The following is a 13,457-nucleotide window of genomic DNA, read 5'->3' on the forward strand; positions in this document are numbered from 1 at the left end:
TAGTCCATTGCCGTTGAGAGAAAGAATTGTCCTGGGATTTAACGCCATCTTTATTTCAAAATTTGGTGTGTCTTTTGGGTAGTCTTGTCTTAGATTAGGTCTTTCAGTTTTTCTCCTAAGACTGGTTTTGTGTCTGTGAAGTTTCTGAGCTGTTTTTTGTCTGTGAAACCATGTATTCTTCCATCAAACCGGAAAGTGAGTTTTGCTGGGTATAGTATTCTGGGTGAAGCATTCATTTCATTCAGTCTTGTCACAATATCCCACCACTGCTTTCTGGCATTGAGCATTTCTGGTGACAGGTCTGCTGTAAATCTCAGGGAAGCTTGCTTGAACATGATTTCCCCTTTTGATCTTGCTGTTTTCAGAATTCTGTCTCTATCTGTGGGATTTGTCATTGTGACTAGGATGTGTCTTGGGGTGGTTTTTCTGGGGTCTCTTTTGGTTGGTACTCTTCGGACATGCAGGATTTGATCACATATATTCTTAAGCTCTGGAAGTTTCTCTTTAATGATGTTCTTGACCATTGATTCTTCCTGGAAATTTTCTTCCTGGGTCTCTGGGACTCCAATGATTCTTAAGTTGTTTCTGTTGATCTTATCATAGACTTCTATTTTCGTCTATTCCCATTCTTTGACGAATTTTTCCATTGTCTGCTCATTTGCTTTAAGTTTTTTGTCCAATCTCTCCTGCTGTATGGAATTGTTATGTATCTCATCTTCCACAGCACCAAGTCTATTCTCAGCTTCTGATACCCTGTCCCAGAGCTTATCCATTTTGTCATTCACTTCGTTTACTGACTTTTTCAGTCCTGTTAGTTGACATGTTATTTCAGTTTGGAGTTTTGTCATTTCTGCCTTCATATTTTCTTGGTTCTTATTAGTGTTCTGTTCAACTCGATCCATGGTTTCTTGGAGTCTGTTGAGCACCTTCCATATTGCTAGTCTAAAGTCCTTATCTGAGAGGTTGATTAGTTGTTCAGTCATTATCTGGTCCTCAGAATTGTCATCTTCATTCTCTATGTCTGATGCTGGTTTGCGTTGTTTCCCCATTGTCACACTTGTATTGTGGGTTTTTCTACGTGTTGTAGTGGTATTCATTGTCTATATGATGTAGGCAGCACACTCCTCTGGCTCCTCCCTTTCTGGATGGGCTGACTTGCCTCTAAGGGAGGGGAGTCCTCCGTGGATGAAGCCTCACACTGGGACAAATCTTAGGCCCGAGCATGCAACAGAGAAGACAGTCCAGAGAGAAATGTTTGCTTCTGTGATATAGCGCCGTTCTTAGTGTGATTTTTCCTTCTTGTTGCAATGGAGTTCTTTCCTTAGAAAGAGTGCACGGCCGCGTAGCGAAGCAGAGCATCCGTGCTCGCTGGAACCTCTTTTTGCCCCACTCGCAAGAGTTTCACGCAAGAGGACAGTAGACAGACATAGACTGGTCACACTCACAGTCTTTCACAGCTGAGCCCCACTGGGCCGGTGTACTTTTGCGGATTTTCCCCGCCTGGTGTCACACACAGGGAGCCAGCTTTTGCAAAGGTTAGCCAGTTTTTATGCTCTGAAGTCCCTCCCTGAAAATGGCGTCTGGGCGAGCGAGGTTTCTGGAGGCTCTTTTTGCCCCACTCGCAGGAGTTTCACGCAAGAGGACAGTAGACAGACATAGACAGGTCACACTCACAGTCTTTCACAGCTGAGGCCCACTTGGCCGGTGTACTTTTGCGGATTTTCCCGCCTGGTGTCACACACAGGGAGCCAGCTTTTGCAAAGGTTAGCCGGTTTTTATGCTCTGAAGTCCCTCCCTGAAAATGGCGTCTGGGCGAGCGAGGTTTCTGGAGGCTCTTTTTGCCCCACTCGCAAGAGTTTCACGCAAGAGGACAGTAGACAGACATAGACAGGTCACACTCACAGTCTTTCACAGCTGAGCCCCACTGGGCCGGTGTACTTTTGCGGATTTTCCCCGCCTGGTGTCACACACAGGGAGCCCGGATGATCTTCTTAATGAGGCATGGAATCCTATTTGCCAGGATTTTGTTGAGGATCTTTGCATCTGCATTCATCAGCGATATTGGTGTTTAATTTTCTTTTTTTTGTAGCATCTCTGTCTGGTTTAGGTATAAAGGTGATGTTAGCTTCATAAAAGCTATTTGGAAGTGTTTCCGTTTGTTCAATTTCATAGAAGAGTCTTCTCAGTATTGGTAGTAGTTCCTCTTGGAAAGTTTGAAAGAATTCATTAGTGAATCCATCTGGGCCTGGGCTTTTGTTTTTCGGCAGACATATGATTACCGTTTTAATTTCATCAATGGTGATGGGGGTGTTTAGTTATGCTACATCCTCTTCCATCAACTGTGGAAGATTATAAGAGTCCAAGAATTTAACCATTTCTTTCAGGTTCTCATTTTTAGAGGCATAGAGTTTCTCAAAGTAGTTTCTGATTACCCTTTGAATCTCTGTCATATCAGTAGTGATCTCTCCTTTTTCATTCCTAATATGAGTTATCAAGTTTATCTCTCTCTTTCTTTGTTAGGTTTGCCAGTGGTCTATCAATCTTGTTTATTTTTTCAAAGAACCAACTTCTGCTTTCGTTGATCTTTCAGATTGTTTTTTGAGTTTCCACTTCGTTGATTTCTGCTCTCAGCTTTGTTATTTCCTTCTGTCTTCCTATTCTTGGGTCCTTTTGTTGAGCATTTTCTAGTTCTATTAGCTGTGTCATTAAGCTACTCAGGTAAGCTGCTTCTTCCTTCCTGATGTGTGCTTGCATAGCTATAAATTTTCCTCTCATTTCTTCCTTTGCTGTGTCCCATAAGTTCTGATAGTTTGTGGGTTTATTGTCATTTGCTTCCAGGAACCTTTTGATTTCCTCCTTGATTTCATCTCAGACCCACTGGTTATTGAGTGTGAGACTGTTTAACTTCCAGATGTTAAAATTTTTCTTCTGAGTCCCTTTGGAATTCACAAATAATTTCAGAGCCTTGTGGTCAGCGAAGGTAGTCTGCAAAATTTCTATCCTCTTGATATTATGGAGGTATGATTTATGTGCCAGCATGTAGTTTATCCTGGAGAATGTCCCATGTACATTGGAGAAGAATGTGTATCCAGGTTTCTGGGGATGGAGTGTCCTATATATATATCCACTAGGCCTCTTTCTTCCATTTCTCTCCTCAGGTCTAGTATATTCTTGTTGGGTTTCAGTCTGGTTGACCTATCCAGTGTTGACAAAGCTGTGTTGAGGTCCCCCACAATTATTGTGTTGTTATTGATATTATTTTTCAGATTTGTCAACAGTTGTATTAAATATTTTGCTGGCCCCTCATTCGGTGAATATATGTTTAGGAGTTATTTCTTCCTGCTCTACATACCCCTTGATTAATATAAAATATCCATCTTTGTCCCTTACAACCTTCCTGAGTATAAAGTTTGCATTATCTGATATTAGTATGTCCACTGCAGCTTTTTTATGGGTGTTGTTTGCTTGGATAATTTTTCTCCAGCCTTTTATTTTGAGTCTATATTTGTTCTGACTATTCAGGTGCGTTTCTTGTAGGCAGCAGAAGGTTGGGTTGAGTTTTTTGATCCATTTAGCCACTATGTGTCTTTTAACTGGTGCATTTAGTCCATTGACATTGAGAGAAAGAATTGTCCTGGGATTTAATGCCATCTTTATATTGAAATTTGGTGTGTCTTTTGGTTAGTCTTGTCTTAAATTTGGTATTTCAGTTTTTCTCTTAAGACTGGTTTTGTGTCTGTAAAGTTTCTGAGCTGCTTTTTGTCTGTGAAACCATGTATTCTTCTGCTAACCGGAAAGTGAGTTTTGCTGTGTATAGTATTCTGGGTGAAGCATTCATTTCATTCAGTCTTGTCATAATATCCCACCACTGCTTTCTGGCATTGAGTGTTTCTGGTGACAGGTCTGCTGTAAATCTCAAGGATGCTTGCTTGAACGTAATTTCCCCTTCTGATCTTGCTGTTTTCAGAATTCTGTCTCTATCTGTGGGATTTGTCATTGTGACTAGGATGTGTCTTGGGGTGGTTTTTCTGGGGTCTCTTTTGGTTGGTACTGTTCGAACATGCAGGATTTGATCACATATATTCTTTAGCTCTGGAAGTTTCTCTTTAATGATGTTATTGACCGTTGATTCTTCCTGGAAATTTTCTTCCTGGGTCTCTGGGACTCCAATGATTCTTAAGTTGTTTCTGTTGATCTTATCATAGACTTCTATTTTCATCTATTCCCATTCTTTGACTAATTTTTCAATTGTCTGTGCATTTGCTTTAATTTTTTTTCAATCTCTTCTGCTGTATGTAATTGTTATGTATCTCATCTTCCACAGCACCAAGTCTATTCTCAGCTTCTGATACCCTGTCCCAGATCTTATCCATTTTGTCATTCACTTCGTTTACTGACTTTTTCAGGCCTGTTAGTTGACATGTTATTTCAGTTTGGAGTTTTGTGATTTCTGTCTTCATATTTTCTTGGTTCTTATTAGTGTTCTGTTCAACTCGATCCATGGTTTCTTTGAGTTCTTTGAGCATCTTCCATATTGCTAGTCTAAAGTCCTTATCTGAGAGGTTGATTAGTTGGTTGGTCATAATCTGGTCCTCAGAATTGTCATCTTCATTCTCTATGTCTGATGCTGGCCTGCGTTGTTTCCCCATTGTCACACTTGTATTGTGGGTTTTTCTATGTGTTGTGGTGGTATTCATTGGCTATATGGTGTAGGCAGCACACTCCTCTGGCTCCGCCCTTTCTGGATGGGCTGACTTGCCTCTAAGGGAGGTGAGTCCTCCGTGGATGAAGCCTCACACTGGATAAAATCTTAGGCCCGAGCATGCAACAGAGAAGACAGTCCGGAGAGAAATGCTTGCTTCTGTGATATAGCACAGTTCTTAGTGTGATTTTTCTTCTTGTTGCGATGGTGTTTTTTTCTTAGAAAGAGCACACGGCCATGTAGCAAAGCGAAGCCAAAGTGCTCTGCTGGAGCCTCTTTTGCTCCACTCCGAAGATTTTCACCCAAGAGGACAGTAGACAGACATTTACAGGTAGCACTCACAGTTTTTCACAGTTGGGCCCCACTGGGAAGGCGTAGATTCATGGATTTTCCCCGCCTGATGTCCCAAACAGGGGATCCGGCTTCTGCAAAAGCCTGCCGGTTTTTATGTTCTGGAGTCCCGCCCTGAAAATGGCCTCTGGGAGAGCAAGTTTTCTGGAGTCTCTTTTGCCCCACTCCCAAGAGTTTTACGCAAGAGGACAGTAGACAGACATTTACAGGTAGCACTCACAGTTTTTCACAGTTGGGCCCCATGGGGCAGGCGTAGATTCGTGGATTTTCCCCGCCTCATGTCCCAAACAGGGGATCCGGCTTCTGCAAAAGCCTGCCGGTTTTTATGTTCTGGAGATCCGCCCTGAAAATGGCCTCCGAGAGAGCAAGTTTTCTGGAGCCTCTTTTGCCCCACTCCCAAGAGTTTCACGCAAGAGGACAGTAGACAGACATTTACAGGTAGCACTCACAGTTTTTCACAGTTGGGCCCCACTGGGCAGGCATAGATTCGTGGATTTTCCCCGCCTGATGTCCCAAACAGGGACCCCTTGTTCCTTCTTTTCTAATACCTTTAGATGTAAGGTAGAACATGGGTGCTGCTAAGGAAGGTAGAAGTATATATTGAAACCGTAACTATCAGTCAACCAATTGGGGAGGGTGATAGTAAACAGATGTTGGAACAGAAATAACATAGTATTAGGTGTGGTGGGTCATGACCACTTTTTATTATTGTGTGCATTAACTTTCTACATTAACACCAAAAATATGAACACTACTGTAGTCATATTACCTAATACATAATAAAAAATAATAAACAGGAAAATAAAATCAGGAAATTTGATGCCTCTCGACTTTTTTCCCCTCAGAATTGTTTGGCTGCATGCGGGAGTTTTACAGATCCATACAAATTTTAGTTAAGTAGATTCCAAGGCACCAAAAACATTTTCAGTGTTTTGATGGGGGTTTAATTGAATCTTCAAAATGTTCTGTGTGTACCTAAATACAAAATTCATTTAAAAATTAAAATGTAAAACCCTAATAACAAGAAAAAGCTAGGAAATTCTTTTTTAACCAGCAGTTCAAGGTCCCAAAGTTCATAATATTGGTAGTAGATCCTGACACCTATGTGTTTGTAAGGAAATTGTCTTTTTTAAAACAAAATTGTTGCTTTTGGATGTTTTACACTTGAAATCCAAGCAAGGTGACTGACAGGATTCTTTTCTCCTAGAAAAACACTGCCTCTAATTCCTGTTCTTCCCATCAGGATGTCCTCTGGGGAGCTCTCCTCTGAAAACCCTGACCCATGTCTGTCAACTCTTTCCTTTCTGGTTCCCCCAACACAACTGAGATAAACTTGATTCGTTTTTTTTAAACAATTAAATATTAAAGCATAAATCACAAATGAACTACAAGAAGTTGTGCCAGATCTACCTGACATCTCCTATAGCTTTATCCCTGGTCAAGCCACTGTCCCAATCACATCTCTTTCCCTACTCTGGGAATATCTGAGGATATTTTCTTAAATTTTAGTTCTTCCATGTGACTGGCATTAACTTTTTAATAGTTTCTTATTTGTAAGGAATTGCACAAAGAACTTAAGTTTCCTTATGTTTTAATTCTTGGAGTGAGAACAGTTTTCTAATTTATGATTTTATGAAGCTTACTTGGGAGGTTTCTACCAAAAATTGAGAAAATGCTCATGTAAATAAGTATGTAACTGTGTGACAGTGTAACAGTTCTAGTTCATTCTGCTTTCCTTTTCCAAATAGCTTTTTCTGAAGAGTCAGTGGCCAAAATATTTCAGTCTCTGATTTCTGTGATACTTTTTTAAAATTTTATTTATATTTTTGATATCGGGTTTCTGATGAGGCTTGTCTGGGTTTGTTTGAAGAGAAATTTTTATGGGGCTATTGTCCTCACCTCAATAAAACCTGAAGTGTTGACCCTCTTCCATGATATATGTCGGTGTTGGCATTTTAAAATAGTGTGCTAGACTTTAAATGAACGGTGAAATGCTGAGAAATTATTAGGCAATTCCTATAGTTCCTGTGGCTGCAAAATTATCTCAGAATTGAGCCTATTTGACTTTTTATTAATATATTTATTTAAATCACTTGATTACAAATATGATTGTAGTTGCGTTTCAGTCATGTAAAGAATACCCCCTATCAGTGCAACATTCCCATCACCAAAATCCCAAATCTCCCTCCTCCCCACCTCACCCCCGCCTGTATTATAGACAGGCTTTCTAATTCCTTCGTTAATTTGCATTGTTATGATAGTTCTCAATGTGGTGAGATTCATATCGTGAGCTGGACCTTCCGGCCTTCCTCTCTTGTCCCTGAGAATTATTGCAAAAATGTCTTTTATTTTTCTTAAAACCATAGATAAGTGAGACTATTCTGCCTCTATCTCTCTTTCTGACTTATTTCATTCAGCATAACAGATTCCATGTACATCCATGTATAGGAAAATTTCATGACTTCATCTCTCCTGATGGCTGCATGATATTCCATTGTGTATATGTACCAAAGTTTCTTTAGCTATTCATCTGTTGAAGGGCATCTTGTTTTTTTTTCCCAGAGTCTGGCTATTGTAAATAGCGCTGCAATGAAGTGCTGCAATGTGAGGAAGGGATTTTTGTATTGTATTTTTCTGTTCCTAGGGTATATCCCTAGAAGTGATATAGCTGGATTGTATAGAATCTCAATTTCCAGTTTTTGGAGGAATCTCTACATTGCTTTCCATAAAGATTGGACTAGATGGCATTCCCACCAGCAGTGAATAAGAGTTCCTTTCTCTTCATCTCCACACCAGAACTGCTTGTTTTCATTCTTTGTGATGTGTGTCAATCTCTGTGGCATGAGATGGTACCTCATAATTGTTTTGATTTGCATCTTCGGGAAGATTAGTGATGTGGAGTATTTTTTCAGGTACCTTTTGGTCATTTGTATTTCTTCTTTATCAAAGTTTCTGCTCATTTCTTCTCCCCATTTTTTAATGGGATTACATTTTTTCCTTGTAAAATTCATTCAGTGCCTTGTATATTTTGGATATTAGCTCCTTATCTGCTGGATATTGGGTTAATAGTTTCTCCCACTCAGTGGGTGGCTCTTGTATTCTGGGCACTATTTCATTTAAGGTGCAGAAGCTTCTCAGTTTAATATATTCCCATCTGTTTATATCTGCTTCCACTTGTTTGGAGAGTGTTGTTTCCTTCTTAATGATGCCTTCAGTCTCAATGTCATGGAATGTTTTACCTACAACTTGTCCAATATACCTTATGTTTTCAGGTCTGTTAACAAGTATTTTAATCCATTTGGATTTTACCTTCGTACACAGTGTTAGCTCGGGTCTGAGTTCGCATTTTACAAGTGACTAACCAGTTATGCCAACACCAATTGTTGAAGAGGCTTTCCTTTCTTCATTTAGGATTTCTTGCTCCTTTATAAAAACTAGTTGATTGTATGTCTGGTGAATATTCTCTGAGTTCTCAAGTCTATTCCACTGATCTGAGGGTCTGTCTTAATTCCAGTGCCATGCTGTTTCGATAACTATTGCTTTGTAATACAGCTTAAAATTGGGGAAAGTAATGCCTCCAATATTCCCTTTCCCATGAACTTCTTTAGCTATTCAAGGGTGTTTATTGTTCCAAATGAATTTCAGAAGTGTTTGGTCCACTTCTTTGAAGAATCTCATGGGTATCTTTAGAGGAATCGCATTAAATATGTGCAATGCTTTGGAGAGTATTGCCATTTTTAATGATGTTAATCCTGCTAATCCATGAGCAAGATATGTGTTTCTGTTACTGTGTATCCTCTCTTATTTCTTGGAGCCAGGTTTTATAGTTCTCTTTGTATAGGTCCTTCACATCTTTAGTCAAGTCGACTCCAAGATATTTGAGTTTGTTTGGTACTAATGTGAATGGGGTTGCTTTCTTAATGTCTGTTTCTTCCCTATCATTATTGTTGTATAAAAAGGCCATTGATTGCTGTGTGTTAATGTTGTAGCCTAGCACATTGCTATATGTATCTTTTGTTTCTAGAAGCCTTTTGGTAGTCTTTAGGGTTTTCTAAGTAGAGTATCATGTCATCTGCAAACAGTGAGAGCTAGACTCCTTCCTTTCCTATCTGGATTCCCTTGATATCTTTTTCTTGCCTAATCTCTATAGCAAATATTTTCAGTACTATGTTGAATAGGAGTGGTGAGAGAGTACAGCCTTTTCTTGTACCAAAATTTAGAAGAAAGGCTTTTAGTTTTTCTCCATAAAAGATAATATTTGTCATTGGCTGTGGTAGACGGCCTTGACTATATTGAGAAAGGTTCCTTTTATTTCCATCTTGCTGAGAGTTTTTTTTTTTATCAAGAATGGGTGTTGGATCTTATCACATGCTTTTCTGCATCTATTGATATGATCATGTGTTTTTTTCTTTTTGTTGATATTGTGTATTATGTTGATAGATTTATGTTAAACAATCCTTGCATTCCTTGGATGAAACCTACTTGATTGTAGTCAATGATCTTTTTGATGAGGCATCGAATCCTATTAGCCAGAATTTTTTTTGAGGATATTTGCATCTCTGTACATCAGGGATATGTGTTTGTAATTTTATTTTTTGGCAGCATCTGTCTGGTTTAGGTATCAAGGTCATGTTGGGTTAATAAAAGCTATTTGGAAGTGTTCCCATTTTTTTTAATTTCATGAATGAGCCTGGCTAGGATTGGTAGTATTTCGCCTTGAAATGTGTGAAAGAATTCATTAATGAAACAATTTGGACCTGAGCTTTTGTTTTGGAGCAGACATTTAATTACCGTTTTAAATTCCTCAATGATAACGGGGATGTTTAGATATGCTAAACTTAAAATATTTCCTCCTTATTCAACCATGGAGGGTTATAAGAGTCCAAGAATTTATCTATTTATTCCAGGTTCTCATGTTTGATGGCATAGTGTTTCTAAATGTAGTCTCTGATTACCCTATGAATCTCTGCAGTATCTGTAGTGATCGCCCCCTTTTCATTTCTCATACGGGTTATCAAGTTTCTCTCAATTTCTTTGTAAGTTTTGCTAATGGTCTATCAATCTTGTTTATTATATCAAAGAACCAAATTCTGCTTTCATTGATCTATCAGATTGTTTTCTGGGTTTCCACTTTATTGATTTCTGCTCTAAGCTTTGTTATTTCCTTCTGTCTCCCTATTTTTGGTTCCTTTTGTTGGTCATTTTCTAATTTTATGAGCTGCATTGTTTACTTCCTTCCTGATGTGTGCTTGTGAAGGTATAAATTTTCCTCTCTGTACTGCTTTGTTGTGTCCCTTAGATTATGATAGTTTGTGTCTTCATTGACATTTTATTCCAGGAAAGTTTTGATTTCCTATTTGATTTTATCTCGGACCCACTGCTTTTTTAGTAGCAGGCTGTTTAACTTCCAGTTGTTAAAGTTCTTCTTCTGTATCCCTTTGAAGTTTACATCTAATATCAGAGACCTGTGTTAAGGAAGGTAGCCTGCAAAATTTCTATCCTCTTGATTTTATGCAGGTATGTTTTATGTGCCAGCATGTGGTCTATTCTGGAGAATGACCCATGTCCACTGGAGAAGAATGTGTATCCAGGTTTCTGGGAATGGAGTGTTCTATATGTATCTACTAGGCCTCTTTCTTCCATTTCTCTTTTGATGGCTAGTATATTTTTGTTGGGTTTCAGTCTGGTTGACCTATCAAGTGTTGGCAGGGCCACGTTGAGGTTTCTCATAATTATTGTGTTAATTATGATATCCTCTTTCTAATTTGTCAATAATTTTATTAGATATTTTTCTGGTCTCTTGTTGGGTGCCTGTATGCTTAGTAGTGCGATTTCTTTTTTTTTCTTAAATGTTTTTTTATTTAAACACCTTGGTTACAAACATGATTGTGGTTGGGTTTCAGTCATATCAGATTACACTCCTCCATCACCAGTGCAACATTAATATCACCAATGATCCAAATATCCCTCCTCCCCTCCCCACCCCTACCAGTACTCTAGACAGGCTTTCCACTTCCCTCATATAGTCTCATTGTTTGGATATTTTGCAATGTGATTATTTCTCTAACTAAACTCATCACTCTTTGTGGTGAGATTCATGAGGTCGGCTGTAACGTCCAGCCCTCCTCTCTTTTTCTCTGAAAATTGTTGAGAAATGTCTTTCACTTTTCTTAAAACCCATAGATGAGTGAGACCATTCTGCGTCTTTCTCTTTCTCTCTGACTTATTTCACTCAGCATAATAGATTTCATGTACATCCATGTATAGGAAAATTTCATGACTTCGTTTCTCCTGATGGCTTCATAATATTCCATTGTGTATATGTACCACAGTTTCTTTAGCACTTCATCTGTTGAAAGGCATCTTGGTTGTTTCCAGAGTCTTGCTATGGTAAATAGTGCTGCAATAAATATAGGTGTAAGGAAGAGGTTTTTGTACTGTATTTTTATGTTCCTAGGGTATATTCCTAGGAGTGGTATAGCTGGATCATATGGGAGCTCAATTTACAGTTTTTGGAGGAATCTCCATATTGCTTTGCATAAAGGTTGAACTAGTCGGCATTCCCACCAGAAATGGATAAGATTTCCTATCTCACCACAATAAACACCCTCTAATAGCCAAAGCAATTATTGAGAAAAAGAATATGGGAGGCATTACGTTCCCCAACTTTAAACTGTATTACAAAGCTATAGTTACCAAAACAGCTTGGTATTGGAATAAAGACAGATTCTCAGATCAGTGGAATAGACTTGAGTACTCAGAGAATGCTCCCCAAACATACAATCATCTAATCTTTGATAAAGGAGCAAAAAGTCCTAAATGGAGCAAAGGAAGCCTCTTCAACAAGTGGTGTTGGCACAACTGGCTAGCCACTTGCAAAAAAAGCAAACTTAGACCCCCAGCTAACATCATGTATGAAGGTAAAATTCAAATGGATTAAAGACCTTGATATCAGACCTGAAACCATAAGGTTTATAGAACAACATGCAGGTATAACACTCCATGACATTGAGACTAAAGTCATCTTCAGAGATGAAACTGCACTCTCAAAGCAAGTGAAAGCAGAGATTAACAAATGGGAATATATTGAGCTTAGAAGCGTCTGTACCTCGAAGTAAATAGTGCCCAGGATACAAGAGCTACCCACTGATTGGGAGAAACTATTTACCCAATACCCATCAGATAAGGGGCTAATATCTAAAATATACAGGGCACTGACAGAACTCTACAAGAATAAAATATCTAATCCCATCAAAATATGGGGAGAAGAAATGGACAGACACTTTGATAAAGAAAAAATACAAATTACAAAAAGGCACATGAAAAAAATGTTCCACATCACTAATCATCAGGGAGATACAAATCAAAACATCTATGAGATACCACCTCACACCACAGAGACTGGCGATTTCTTTCTGTTGCACATATGCCTTGGTCAGTATGAAGTGTCCATCTTTGACCCTTACAATATGTCCATCTTTGTCACTTATAACTTTTCTGAGTCTAAAGTTTGAGTTGTCTAATATTAATATGGCCACCCCAGCTTTTTTGATCCATTGGCATTGAGGGGGATGATTGTCATGGGTTTGGATGTCATCTTTCTGTATATGTTTGGTGTGTCTTTTGGTCTGTCTTTTCTTAAAGTAGATCTTTCATTTTTTTCTTTAAGGATGGTTTTGCATCTGTAAAGTTTCTGAGCTGTTGCTTAAACATGAAGCTATGTATCCTACCTTCAAACCTGAATGTGAGTCAGGCTGGGTTCAGTATTCTAGGTGAAGCATCCATTTCATTCAGTCTTGTCACAATATCTCACTACTGTTTTTCTGTCCTTAGAGTTTCTTGTGACATGTCTGCTGTAAATGTTAAGGATGCTCTTTTGAATATAATTTCCCTTTTTCATCTTGCTGCTTTTAGTATATCTGTAGGATTCGTCATCATAACTAGGAAGTGTCTTGAGGTGTTTTTCTTTAGGTCTCTTTTAGCTGGTACTCTTTGGGTATGCAGTATTTGAATGCTTGTATTCTTTCACTCTGGCAGTTTCTCTGTGATGGTGTCTTTGATCATCTTCCTGGGTATCCCCTTACTGTGCCTCTGAAACTTCAATGATTCTTATGCTGTTTCTGCTGAGTTTTTCAAAAACTTTGATTTTCATCTATTCACATTCTTTGTGTACTTTTTCCATTGCCTGGTCATTTGCCTTAATGTTATTTTCCAATGTTTTCTACTGTATGGAGTTCTGCATTTCATCTTCCTGTTCACTGATTCTGCCCTTGGCTGCTGTTACCCTGTTGAAGAGGCTTTCCATTGAGCTTTTCATTTCAGCTAACGTGTTTTTTAGATCTCTTATTTTAGTTTGAAGTTTTCTGGTTTCTATCTTTGTGTTCTGTTCAGCTAGAACTATGTT

Source organism: Suncus etruscus, chromosome X (genome assembly GCF_024139225.1).
Source record: "Suncus etruscus isolate mSunEtr1 chromosome X, mSunEtr1.pri.cur, whole genome shotgun sequence".
Taxonomy (NCBI): Eukaryota; Metazoa; Chordata; class Mammalia; order Eulipotyphla; family Soricidae; genus Suncus; species Suncus etruscus.